The sequence below is a fragment of the Linepithema humile genome, chromosome 6, assembly GCF_040581485.1.
Source record: "Linepithema humile isolate Giens D197 chromosome 6, Lhum_UNIL_v1.0, whole genome shotgun sequence".
Taxonomy (NCBI): domain Eukaryota; kingdom Metazoa; phylum Arthropoda; class Insecta; order Hymenoptera; family Formicidae; genus Linepithema; species Linepithema humile.
The window spans coordinates 19,808,856-19,822,406 of record NC_090133.1 but is presented as its reverse complement, the minus strand read 5'-3'; the positions used below and the strand labels follow the sequence as shown (position 1 = coordinate 19,822,406).

At 38.2% G+C, this 13,551-nt stretch overlaps 1 protein-coding gene across 10 annotated transcripts in view; it reads right to left on the bottom strand.

The window, feature by feature from the left end:
• Positions 1–13,551, bottom strand: part of dnc (phosphodiesterase dunce) — a 331,146-nt gene that overhangs the window by 192,798 nt on the left and 124,797 nt on the right. Inside the window, exon 1 of one of the 10 annotated variants that reach the window (XM_067358192.1) lies at positions 968–2,050. The exons of 8 other annotated variants lie outside the window; for them this stretch is intronic. The gene's annotated coding sequence lies outside the window, so the exon portion shown is untranslated. Of the gene's footprint in view, positions 1–967; positions 2,051–13,551 lie in introns of those variants that run through there. One more of the 10 variants, XM_012378295.2, reaches the window with a different exon arrangement.

The following is a 13,551-nucleotide window of genomic DNA, read 5'->3' as shown; positions in this document are numbered from 1 at the left end:
AACTCTTGACCACGCTGAAGCCGAATATTGCGATTTCTCAGTCACGAACGATTGAAAATGCTGAAGTGCTTTTCACTTGTCGCTTTTCAGAGGGAATTTTTTTCGAGAATCACACGCTATGCAAAGGGATAATGAAATGTTGCTCTTTATTTGATTTTGGAAGTGCAGAACTCATTCGATTTTTTTTTGCTACGTGTCTGCTACGTTTTTTTTTATTCGCAGGCGCCCGAGCAGCGAACTTGGTCACCCGCATCCGCCGAAAGCTATGTTTCGCAAAAACGACGTTGATCGATGGTGCCTGGCGATGGTATAAATATAAAATAAAGAAATTTTATGTATCGCATTCCCAGAAGGCTGCATTGTCGTGTTCTTGGGAAAAAGAGAACTACAGCTAGTGATCGATTGACCGATTTTGAGGTCCCAAAAGGAACATTTCTGAAAAACGTATCAGCGGTGTAAAAACATGGAGTTTCTCGCTCTACGATAATTTAAATCAAATCGAGCACGGAGCAATTTTAAAACATGCCTTTCTTCGCTTTATTAAAAATCTATCTATTTAAAATCATCCGCTTTGACCCGCGTTTAATATGCAATTAATCTTATATTTCACAAAAGAGCTCACTACTTTCTGATCAAAGATTCGAAAAAACTAATTAATAAACAATCGATGAGCTCGCTTTAATACACGTCAAAGATCTTGAATAATTGTCAAATCACTATTCTATCGTGCAAAAGCGTCGGAAAACGCTGATTAATTCTGGGCCTAAATTTGTTAATTATTTTGTTATCTCAATTCTAATTCAGGCTGAGACTGAAATCTGCTTGAAAGCGTGCTTGACGTTGATAACCGCACTTGAAACACTCGCAGGCATTTGTATGCCTAGTTGCATCGTCGATGCTCTTGAAAAAGAAATCATTCCCGGCGAACATCCATAAGGCATACGATTGCTCTCTTCGCGGTACTCACCCGTTCGCCAGAGAGTTCGTTCTCCTGGAGAACGTTTCGTAGCGAGTGGACCACTTGGCCTGGTATAACTGACAGGTGAAATTATAAACGGGACGAGATGCACCGAGGCTATAAAAAATTGCGCCGACTATAAAAAAAAAGCAGCGAATCTACCAAGTCGTTTCTCACTCTTCGGGATTTAACAGCGGGATTTAACAGCGCACGAGGCGCTGTGAGAAGGACACGCGTGCGTAAATAACACTCGCGAGTGACGCGTCAGCCATACAATGGACTGAGAGTCGAAGAACGGAATCGGAACGTAAATCGGTTACAGTTGACGTCTTCGGTAATAACTCCGGAGAAATCCTCGTTTCGCCAGTTACACGCCTGTCCGCTTATCATCGCGTCGAGCGAATACCGGAGGATAGCGAAGGTGGTGGAGACGCGAAGGTCGGCCGATTCGGCGAGCCGGAATTTCGGTAAGGCGCAGCTCACTTACGGCCACGATCATCACCGTTTCGATCGAGATATCGACGTTTTGCGACGCGATCGGAGCCGCGCATCGCGCAACAAACGCGACTCGCTGTTCGCGGACGATGCACTCTATCGTTGGCTTTCACGTTCACAGCGATATGACCAGGACTCTCGTCGCGCGCCTAAACACGTCACTCGTGTCCGTGCGATGTGCCTCCCGGGTGTGCGCCGTGCGCCCGATACGACGCGCACACCAGCCGGCACGAAACGCGACTGACTTTGCGTCCGACTGACGTAGGAACGAGAAGGAGAGCGAGAAAGCACCACAGCGGAGGTGGAGAGGCAGACCGAGGGAACGGAGATAAAGACAAACGGAGACAGACAGAGGCGAGAATCGCGGCGCAAGCCGATTTGCGCGAGCACACACACATATACACGCACCAAGCAGCACCACGCTCGCAAGTCCGCACGCACGCACGCACGCACGCACGCACGCACGCGGCGGTGTGCGGTCGTGTGACGATGAATGAAGCCCGCTCGAGCGTAGTCGGAGCGCGTACTCGTAGGAAGAGCGCCGCGTGCTACTCGCACGACTTCGGCCGCCTCCGTCGGCGCGTTGCCGCCACCGACGGACGTCGACGACGACCGAGTAGTACAAGGTGGTGGAGACGGGTGCACAGGCGGGGGCAGACGAGTGCAAAACTACCCGCGCGCTGCCGACCCCGGGCTACGGCGCACGAGCGACAGCGGGGGCGTGCGGCCGTTCCGTCGCCGCCGCCAGCAGCGGCGGAAACGTACGAGCACCGACGGAGAGGAGCGTTCCCGGTCGAGTCCGGGTTCAAATTTGTTCTCGGGCGTGAGGGGTTCCGAATTATGACACCGGGGACCACCACCCGCAAGCCGGAGGGTGAAGTACCTAGCGTGGCGGTTGTGAACTTCCGTAAAAATCTCTCCAGCATATCCGACGAAGCCCAGGCGAGCTACAACTAAACCAGCTTTCAGATTTGCGCAATTCAGATTTTCAAGCCGATTGTGGCAACGTAAAATTTCACGACGCGATAATGCGGCACCGTTCTCTGAATCCTCAACCGGCTGCTTTTGACAGCTACGTCACTAGCAGGCACACACACGCCAAGCGGATCGATACTCTTTCAAAAAGATGTTGAAATATGAGTAAGTATCAGAAGACAAAGTTGAGAGCGGCGTGATCCGTTATTCCGCTTTCGTGAAAGAATGTGCGATCGCATGAAGAGACACCGTGATTACGGTTCTATCTCGGTATATTGTTCAGCAGACTTTTCTTCGGATTTTCCCGGACACGGCAATTCGTCGGAAAGGTTCGCGGAATACTAAACTTGCTTCCGGCACAACTGTATTCTGACAAGCATCGATGAAACTTTTTAGTTCAAGTAGACTCGAGCTTGGTAGAATGAGTCGCTACGACCGTTTAGCGAGCTCATTAGTCTATTGATATGAGGAAATGCGTTGATTAAATGTGAGGTATCTCCACGAAGTATTTCATGTGCATTTCCGTCAATTATTTCCGTATTTGATATGTTCTAGTATATTCTATATTCTTTTGCGCATTTCCTTTCAGTTTGTTATTCTATGTTCCGGAAAATAAATTTTTAATCTCTGCTAATGGCTGTTTTTGCAAAAACTTCGGCTGAGATTGAAAACTTTTATGCAAAAACAAAAGCAATGATTTGCATCAAAATATTATATTTATGTTGTAAATATATTTATTACTATAACTGAGACTTGATTGACTTTTTTACAAAACTAACTCGTTAGAATTTCAAAAACGCGGTCGACGCGAATTTGGCATTTGCGAGATTTATTTGTCAGAATAACTAGAAAAATACTTTTTAATATACAAAATAATATCAGCCTATTAATATTACAAAACGGTTTGTGCAATATAAAGCTGTAAAACAGTAAGTTATTGTAAAATTTCAATATAAAAAACAATTTTTTATTTTTCTAAAAATGACTCTTTTGAAACTGTACAACATATCACACATACGATCGCGTTTTACAGAACCTTTTAGATTTTACTGATGTTATCTGATATTATAGCTTTTACGATAATCGTTTCTCGATGATTTGAAATGCTTGATTGTTGCATGGTCGAGCGGCAAAACAGGAGTCGACGGAATCGAGCGTTTTTGAAACTCAATTTCGATGCAGTAAATGCACGTACGAAGTTTGTGGCGCCGGCACATCGTCAGCCGTGCTAACTTTCCGATAATTGCGGAACTCGTTCTTCTGGGCAAAACAAGAAGACGGAAAGAAGAAAAGCGGCGGTCTCGCCGGTTATCTAATACATAATACAGCTCGTTATCCTTGCACGGCAAGCTCGTTAGAGTTTCAAAAGCGATGCTGGCCCGGATTGCAAAATGTGATAACGGAGATGTTCGTGCGACCGCGAGTCCGCCGACGTCACTTTACAGACTTTTACGATCAACTGTTCGCCGATAAGCCGCGTGTAGTTTTCGAGGCTGATCTAACGATAGCGCAATATCTGCGATAACATATCGCGAAACTTTTTTCTTTGACCACCAAATTAAGATTAAAAATTGAGAAAAAATTTGATATTTTCGAATATAATTAACTTTCAGCTTTACATCAGAGTAATATCTGCCGCTGAATAAAATCATACATCCCGTACATGTGTCTATTTCAAGGTTTTTATGAAATGCTCTCGGAGGATTTTCAGGAGATGTTAGAAAAGTTCTTTCTCCTCTATGATGTTGCATAATTATTATATAACGGACAAATCCTAAATCCTTAAGTTATAAAGCGTGCTCGAATCCGGAAAATGAGGCTCTTCATACATTTGCAGAAAACGGGATTAGGAATATACCGGCGTTAAATAGATATCGACCGCTGTTTAGCAGATGCGGCCCTGTATTTCGTAATAAAAATGCTAATAGAGAATATTTGAATATCGCAACACTATGATATCCGAAAACAAAAGAGTAATTTAATATATATTTAAATTTGTTTTAATCTTGAGGATTAATCGTGATCCGTTTTTACTAAATTTATTTAGAAACAAAAAAAAATAGTTAATATTTCAATTAAGCACGTAACGTGACGCTTTGTATAAAATTATGATTATACAGTGCTGCTTTTGAGTAAACATAATTAGATAATAAGAGATATTAGGTCATCAGAATGATTCAAAACTATGATAATAGTAATACTAGCAACGATACAAACAGATAATAATTCTAAAGCAAACTATAATATTATAACATATACATCGTTTCTATTTTACTCCCCCTGCTGATTTAATAAGGATAAGGGACAAAATCTATCTTTGTGTTAGCCGATAGGCTTATTGAACTGCCTACTCTCACATTCTCCAAATATTTAAGCCGAAAAAGATATACACGATCCCTTTGGGTATCGTTATCTTTCGCATATAAATGCGCCGGAAGCGTGCCTTTAAATAAATGGCGACATAAAAAGATATTTTTTGATCCATTTCTTCATGAAAGCCTGCTGACAAAAATTCACTGCGCTACGTATCGGGCAGCACAAGTGTGACTTATCGGTATTTTTTGTATTTACACGTTCGAACTAAGTCCACAAGTAACGCGCACCTGTATCGATGAATATTCTTGGACTACCATGCTAAGCGCTCATCGTAAATGGTAATGCTGCGATTACCAGTCGTAATGACACGAGAAAGAAAAAACAAAAAAAACCAATTTAGATATGGATGTATATTTATATATATATATATATATATGTGTGTGTGTGTGTGTGTATATACTCGCAAGATTAATAAAGAAACTCGCGACGTAAGCAAAAAAATCAAGTATTGATGTAGAATCAAGAATAATAATTTTATTTCAAATTATTGTATAATTAAAAAATCTTATGTAGGATCTCAAAAATATATTTATATATGTAAATACTAAATATAACTAATTGTGTTATTTTCGCTGAAAAAGCTGTAAAATAAAAATCGGTGCTAAGAATAATTGTTAGACTACATAATAAAAATCGGTGCCGAGGATCTCTCTCAATTATCCGTTTCCTTTGAGAAAAAAGATTTAATATTGCGTTGTATATATAAAGTTGTGAAAGTCGCGGTGCGTTGCTGTCGCGGGGACTCTAAAAAGTTCAAAGAAATAAAAGAAATTCCCTTTTCTTGCTCGATTCAGCGGAAAATCGCGCGAGAGATTCGTTTGAACGATTTCAAGTGTACTCACGGAAAAAAACTCGTTTTTTTTCCGTTATTAAAATAACAGAAACTGGAATATCGATTTCAGGATATACAGAAGTTCAATTGCGGTGCCTATATTTAAACCCATCACGGTCCTGAGGTCTGTCAAATTGCGCGGTATTGTATTTCGCCGTAACAAAGTAGTTTTACGTCACATAACGTTGTTCGTTACAGCGAATAGGCGCATGTTACACGACGCGCTAATTAACGACGCGAGTTGTATTGCGTAAGAATACAAATTACACTTCTCACGTGGCTATAACTAATTCTATTATACATTGTATTCGCCCACACAAGAAAAACGTGTCTCACATGTTGTACAAAATAAGTTACGAATAAATTTGCATATTAAACAGTAACATGATGGATGCCGAAAATAAATTCTAGATATCAGTCAAGATACCTTGCATTCCATCAATTTCAATGTCGCTAAACGTACGAACAAAATTTACAGATTGATTGCATAGATTAATCGTTAGGTTATTCATTAGTAAATCGCAAATTTAAAATTGCGGGCAGAAAATAAAATCAACGTCCATTCGTTATCGTAGCAATCAAACAAAAATGATTAACGACCATAAATTCAATATTATGCGTCTTGGAGTGTCGCTCCATGCATGAGAATGTGTATGCAGTAACGCATTCGTAGTTTCGTCACGTAATCCTTACCTGATACGTTTTTACAGCGTACCATCGGATCAAGCGGATATCGATTCGAGAGTCCATATTTATAGATCACGCATTCGTGACTATTCTAACTAATAGTTGGAACGCGTATATTTCTATAATCAAAATCATATAATTCCTTGTCGGATAATAACAGATCGAAGATAAGGTAATAATCAGCAATAAATATTTAATTGATACAACTACTTTTTTTCTGAGACAACGCGAGCAGTGTATGTTTTTGCATTAATGCAACGTATAATTATATATATATATATATATTTTTTTTTTTTATCAAGTTGACACGATACAGTTGTAAACGTTTAAAACAACGCGCCACTTAATAATTTTGTTTGTCATCATTTAAGTATGGAAATGCGATTAACTGTCCTCTCGTTGTCTCGATAAACCATTACTTATGCATTCCAATCCGCACGTAAGCGCCGTCGTCGGCCGGACGGCTATTTTGTTATCTGCGGTTTTAACCTCGCGCAGCTACTAACGCATATAGCGTCTGTCCGGTAATAATCCCGGAGCCGAGTTACGACACCGATGCAGAGACGGAATAATTTGTCATATGATGTCACGCGTGCACGCGTACGCACCGAGCGCGGTCATAACATCTGGCAAGTGTTAAGGTACGTTTATACTTAGGCAAACAAACGCACATTATAGTTCTGGTACGTTTTCATAGCGTAAAATTCTTAATTACAAACTTCGCATTAATATTATTATTTAATATAATTATCATAATTCAAATATAATAATATATTGCAATCACACAGTGTTTATTCTGCAGCCGTATGAAATCAAATGTGCAGAATGTGCACGGGTGAGAGAAATTCGCTATTGCAATACGAGTAATTTGCTACTGCAAATTTCTCGCTAATAATTCACCTTGTTTTTCTTGCTCATACTTGATAAATATTCCATAAGTACAAAAAAACACTTTCTTTCTTATATTTTCTCGAAGTAGCCGAATTAAAGAATCGTCTCGAGGTCAGATTCCGTGGGGGTTTATCTTTCTTAATTCAAGTTTAATATCACTCGAAATTATTTAACGTTTCTTCGGAAGAAAATGGAGTAATGGAATTTCGATGTTTCCTTTTGGAAGAAAAACTCTGAAAAATCTTCTTCGTAAGCAAGCAAGTACGTGACTTTATATCTCATTCCATATCAAAGTGATACCACAAACGCTCTTTTTAAAGCGTCTTCCCCAGCAAATTCTCTTCAAAAAAATGGAAATGTGAATGCGAGTATAATCTACCAGTGTAATTTCCTCTTTAATAGATAATTAAATTTGTTATATAAACGCAGTCATTTGCGGTCCGTAAAATTTTTAAATTTACTTTACTATTACTTATTATTCATGAATTTAAACATTTCCCTCTTATAACTCCATTTTTTTCAACAGCCTTCAATGTTTTCTATAGATTTTATCAATATCCCTCTTTAAGCAAATTATTCATGTCTGGCTTCACATGAATAAATTCTTAAAGTTGAAGAAGCAAATTATTCGCAATAAAAGGCTTAAAAGTTTGTAATACTTTCGTGCTATGAAACTGATCTAGAAAAAGTATAACGTCTAAGAATGAACAAACATTTTCCAACATCAATTCGTACAAATTCGAATATGAATCTTATGGCATTTTCGGAAATTTTGGCATTTCAGTATTTAATTACAATTAATATCATAATTATTATATCACCTGTAATTATAGATATCCAAATTTACTTGAAAGAGCCATGTTATACATCGAAATCCGATGTGCTGATTTATGTCCGCTCTCAATCACTATTCATATTACAGTGAATGCATTCGTTCGCATGGTGTTAATGCACCTTAGAAGCATAAATCCTCGATGCATATATATATATCGACAGACAAACGCGAGAAATCAATACTACTGATTCGCTAGAGAATTCACCGGAATCATCTGTCGGATTAAATGTCGCGCGAACATATTAATCCGTTTACGCTATACGCGTTAGCGATAATGATCGCACATGCGATCAGCTCGCGAAACGCCTGCATTGGTCGAATAAAACGCGATAATGATTTATCGCGAGAAATCCCGTATTATCGAGTAAAACATCATTCGGCCGAGCTAATATTTGCAATTAATCAATTGTACGACAGTGGAAAAAGAAGCGAATATGTTTTCTTTCTCTCTCTTTCCGTCAAGTTCACTGATGTCGCAATGCTTTGCGACGCAGTTTTTCCGAAAAATATAATAATTACGTATCGATTACTTTTCGATTTCATCAATAAACTCCGATTCGATCTGTGAGAAGATTTAATTATAATATTTACTAAACAAGCATTTACTTTTAGTAGTAATTTTATATTCATCATCTCGCAATAAATCGTAATTCTGAACTTTAATATAACTTACTTCCATTCGTGTGCTTAAACTTTTTCGCACAGAGCGCACTTTCGCGTTGTTTTCGACGGTGAAATGGACGACTGCTTTAAATTCACCGTGAAGACGCCGGTGACCTTGCGAGAGCCGTGAGAAAGATTGATCAGACTTTTAAATACGGTCGCTTCTAAAAGCCCCGACTAACACTAATTGGGTTAATTACCGAGGATCATTCTTTCGAATGCCGACGTTGTGCCTAATAATTAAATGACACTTGAGAAGGCAAGGACCTAAGTTTACATAGTAATCAGCACTTCCGGCATACAGCTAAACCCACGGGATCACCGTAATTCAAACACTCCATCCTCCACCATAGTCTCGCCAAAATTGCCAACCTTCAAGTATTGCGTAACAACTTTAATTATTCTACAAGTTTCATAAATTACAACAGCGTCAAGCACGACTAATTGCTCTGACCTTTCATTAGAGTGCACATCGTTCACTATTCTCTCAGACGTTACACTCGTTGCATATGTTGCCCGCCGCCGCGTTACACGGATTAAGCGAACCGCGATTCTGCGAAATCCACTAAAGAAAACTGAAATTCCCGCGCCAACTCTATATCTTTCATCAGAGTTGATTCTAATAAGGTTCCGCAATTTTTTTTTATCATGGAAAGCAGAAGAATTTAATCTTCTTTCGAAAAAGTCGGCAAACTCGGTAAAACGTCACGTATTAGCTAAATATTTGATTTAAGAATGAAACCGCAGCTTTGAACGGGTTCGTTTAACAAAATGGAAATAGGAATGGAACCGATGTATGTAACCGGCTCGCAAGTCCTGGCCGATAAAGTCTATAGCTACTCGCTCACTTAAACGAACGGAAGATCTATCTGCTCGATAGAGGATTTGTCCGTAATTAAACGGATTTCGTCGAATTCAAACGGAGGCTCACCCTCATGCGCGTTTATTAGTCGTTGCAGCGATGCAGATGAAACTTTATCCTCCATGCCCAATCAATAACGAATTAAAGAGCAAACTTTGAAGCTGGACGCGCAGTGGAGACAACTAATACTCGTCAACGGGATTGTTGAACGACGTTTTGCATACGCGAAACTAGGTACGAGTTATTTAATTGCGATCTGCGAAAAGACATTCTAAAATCATCGGAAAAGTCATACGGTTTCAATATTAAAATTGACGCACGCGGCGAGAATTTTTCCGACCGATTTGAAATACTTAATTCGCTTCTTCCTGGCGGCGTGATTAGTTTGCGAAATTTCATAAATATAACTATCTCTGTAGTAAACAGATGCTATAAATTGACGACGAACTCAGGCGAACTCTGCGTACACGTTCGCGTTACTCGCGCTTATTTCAAGAAGGTATTTAACCCTGAAATGTTATTACGGGTAAGAATCTACGTTGGCTAGATTTTGAATGGTTGTTGCCAGATGCAGAAATATAAGTAGTATCATATATATTCGATCTGTGTGCGCATATATAATTTTCAATGTTTTGGCTGAAAGTAATTGGAAAATATGCGACGAAAGTATCATGCTGAGAAATGTCACTTTTATTTCACTATTTATGTCAGCGTCATGTCTACTTCCTTGTTCAAGACATGAAAATATTACGATATCGACATGTGCTTTAAGGCTGTCAAGAAATCTCAAGAATGTGGCGGAAAAAGAACACGCGTTTACTTTCGTCGCAAAGCATCACTACACATGTTCTCAATATTTGACATGTTTCTTTCGAAATGATTTATTAATAATTCATAAAATTGGCCGAGACTGTACATTCCAGTCTAGAAAAATATTTTATGGAATTCCCTCTTTATTACAAAATAATAAAAAATTTGCGTTTATAGAAGTAAAATACTGTGAATTTATCTATTTTCTGAAATCTAACAACAAATAAAAATTCTAAATTTTTAATATAAAACAAAATTTTTATTACGTATGTATAAAATTGTTTTAATATTTTTTTCAACAATAATCAATTAATATTATTAATGATAAAACCTTGAAAAATGCTACTTTATTGTTACGACATTGAAAATAAATGCTAATTCCTATGTTAAATTTTCTTATCATTATACACGAAAGAAGCTTTAAGTTATTCGATGTCATTACAAATACTTGGGGGATAAGTAGAAAATCACGAAATTTTTATGATTAAATCATCCCGGTGGGAAAGTTTAGCTGGGAAATTCGCAGAAAACTTATTCAGTTTGCGTATGGTAAGGAATCGACCTCGCTTTTCACATAATCTCCGACCATTTTGGTTCTGTCAAAACTTTTAAACTGTGTCCGGAATAAGGAATAAATTATTGGTCCAACATGAAACAAGAAAGAAATGCGCAATCGTCTCCTTTGCTCCTTATTTAAGCTAATCAGGAAAGATTCTCACAGGGAAATATAAATTTCTTATCATAAAAATTTTTTATTATAAAAATTTGCTGCTAATCGATCAGATAATGCGATAAAGAAACTTTTTCATTTTTAAGTATTTAACGCTATAACTGTTATGTGATAGAAAATGACAATTTATATTAAAGTTAATAGGATAGTTAATCCACGATATCTTACTTCTAACATGACGTACAATTTTGTTATCGCTTTATAATAAAGAGAGAATTCTATAAAATATTTTCTTGAGTAAGTTACAGGAAATACAATAAGTGCAGCTTAATTATAAAAACTTTAATTTTTTAATGTCTTCATAATTTTCGAAAATAGATCGCGCAAACTTCAACCTGACTTTAAAATTATTTAGATCGTTCGACATTATCATTAACATACCGAAAACTGAATCTTGAAAATTTTTATACTCGCTCAACTATGTTCATCCGGTGAATTGCGCTCGACAACATCGAAATATGTTTGAGTCGGGATACTTTGATCAGGTCATGCGCGAGAAAATCAACATATCCAAAGAACGTTTCATACTTCTTTGACAAGACGACGTTTTGGTTAGCAAAGCGTGCGAACCTTTTGACCTGGATATCGGTGTCAGACTCAGTGACATTTGCAAGCGTGAATTCCCCAAACTAGGAAAGTCAAGACGTCTTCATGAAAGCGTAAATAATATGTAAGAGTATATATGATAGCCGAAACCTCAATATTAACTAATAATTCTAAACAAATGAGACTAACGTTATTCTTTTTAAAGAAAATTAGTTACAAGAAGATTATACATTATTTTTCAATTTTTATAAATACAAAAAAGTATTTCTAATCACATCTAATCATTTCCAAAAAGAAATTTTTAATTTATACTTAAATGAATTCAAAAAACGTCGGTGAAACCGACTCTAAGGCACGCTGGATTCGCACAGTTGGGTTAAAGGGTAGCAGATGGCAAGACATCGACGGTGACCTCTTGGCATCTCGTGTAACTACGCGCTCGGAAAAGTTGTTTGGAAGATCGCCAACATTTATTGTCGTAAATTATCATAAAAACGTGCATGCATCGAGTGTGCCGATTAGATATCATAGCGCTTAAACTCAACGAATGTCAAAATAACACCGTTCCGTGATTTTAGATAACAGTACGAGCGATAGAATATTAAATTATGTTGTCGTAACAATAAGCAATAAGAGATTTTCTTTGCAACAGTGTGTCACATCGTCGTATATACTCGTGATAATAATAGAAAGGCGCGATGATGGAAATAACGGCCAATGTTAATATTGACAAATCGAGTTTGACATTCACAATTTTTATGGGATGCAATAATGCTAATGCAACACCGGCGAAAGTATCAGATTATTGTCGATATATTACAAAGTAATATAGAAAAATGAGAGCGTAATATAGATAGAATGACGGTTGAAAACTTTATCGCAACAAACGCTATGACAAAAATATACACAAAAGTGGATCGAATGTACCAGTTATTGATAACCTCCGCGGTGCAACTCGATAAAAAGTCACCATTCTCTGTACGCCATTCTCTCTGAGTAGCTTTTATCGTACGAAACACGAGGTAAATAACATTCGCGTATCCGTCCGTCGGCGAAATGTGCGAATAATGTGAAAAGAAATTCCTGCCGTGTCAAGAGAGAAAATATGAAACACGACAATGCCGTGGCTACACGCTGAGTGAGACAAATAGCCGACGAGAGCGAATGAGAAGAAAAAAAGAACAAAGTAAAAGAGAAACAAGAGACAGAAGGAAATATTCCAGAATTTGCGAGCCAATTTGCAAGAGCAACTTTACGAATTGTATTTTCGTTAATTACGCTTGCGCGCCGCTTTTCCCGAAAATATTTTCACTCACTCAAATGTATTACAAAGTTGGATCTGAAGCGGACTGCAACTTTCCATTAATTTAGGCATTTAATCGAGATGAGTAAAAGCATGTTGCGCGATGTAGTGGCGAAGGCAAAAGAGATCGTTCGTTCCACTTAATCATTAATCAGTCTCATCTTGTAATCCTCATCTTAAACATAATATGACTCTCGCGATGTAAAGCAGTTCAGAGGAATTATTTATCAATAATAACCGTTTAATGTCGAGCGGATGCGCTTGAAGAGAATAGCGCCAGCGAAAAACCGGTTCTCAAAGTAGAAAAATTACAGACACAAATTGCAGCAATCCCGTTCTTCATGTTCTGTCATCACTTATCACGCACTTAGTCGCGCGTTACTAACACCGCGGAGATAATCAGATGTGTTTTAGCGCCAAACGATGCATAAAGGCAGTGGGCCGAAGTGTATTTGCGTACGATTAGTACGGCAAAATATTATATCACCCATCGTCCTCGACTTGCGCTTGAGTAACCGCGAATATCAGTTAAATCATCGACAATCAAGAGAGACAGTCTCAAAGAAACCTTAACAATATTAATGCTTT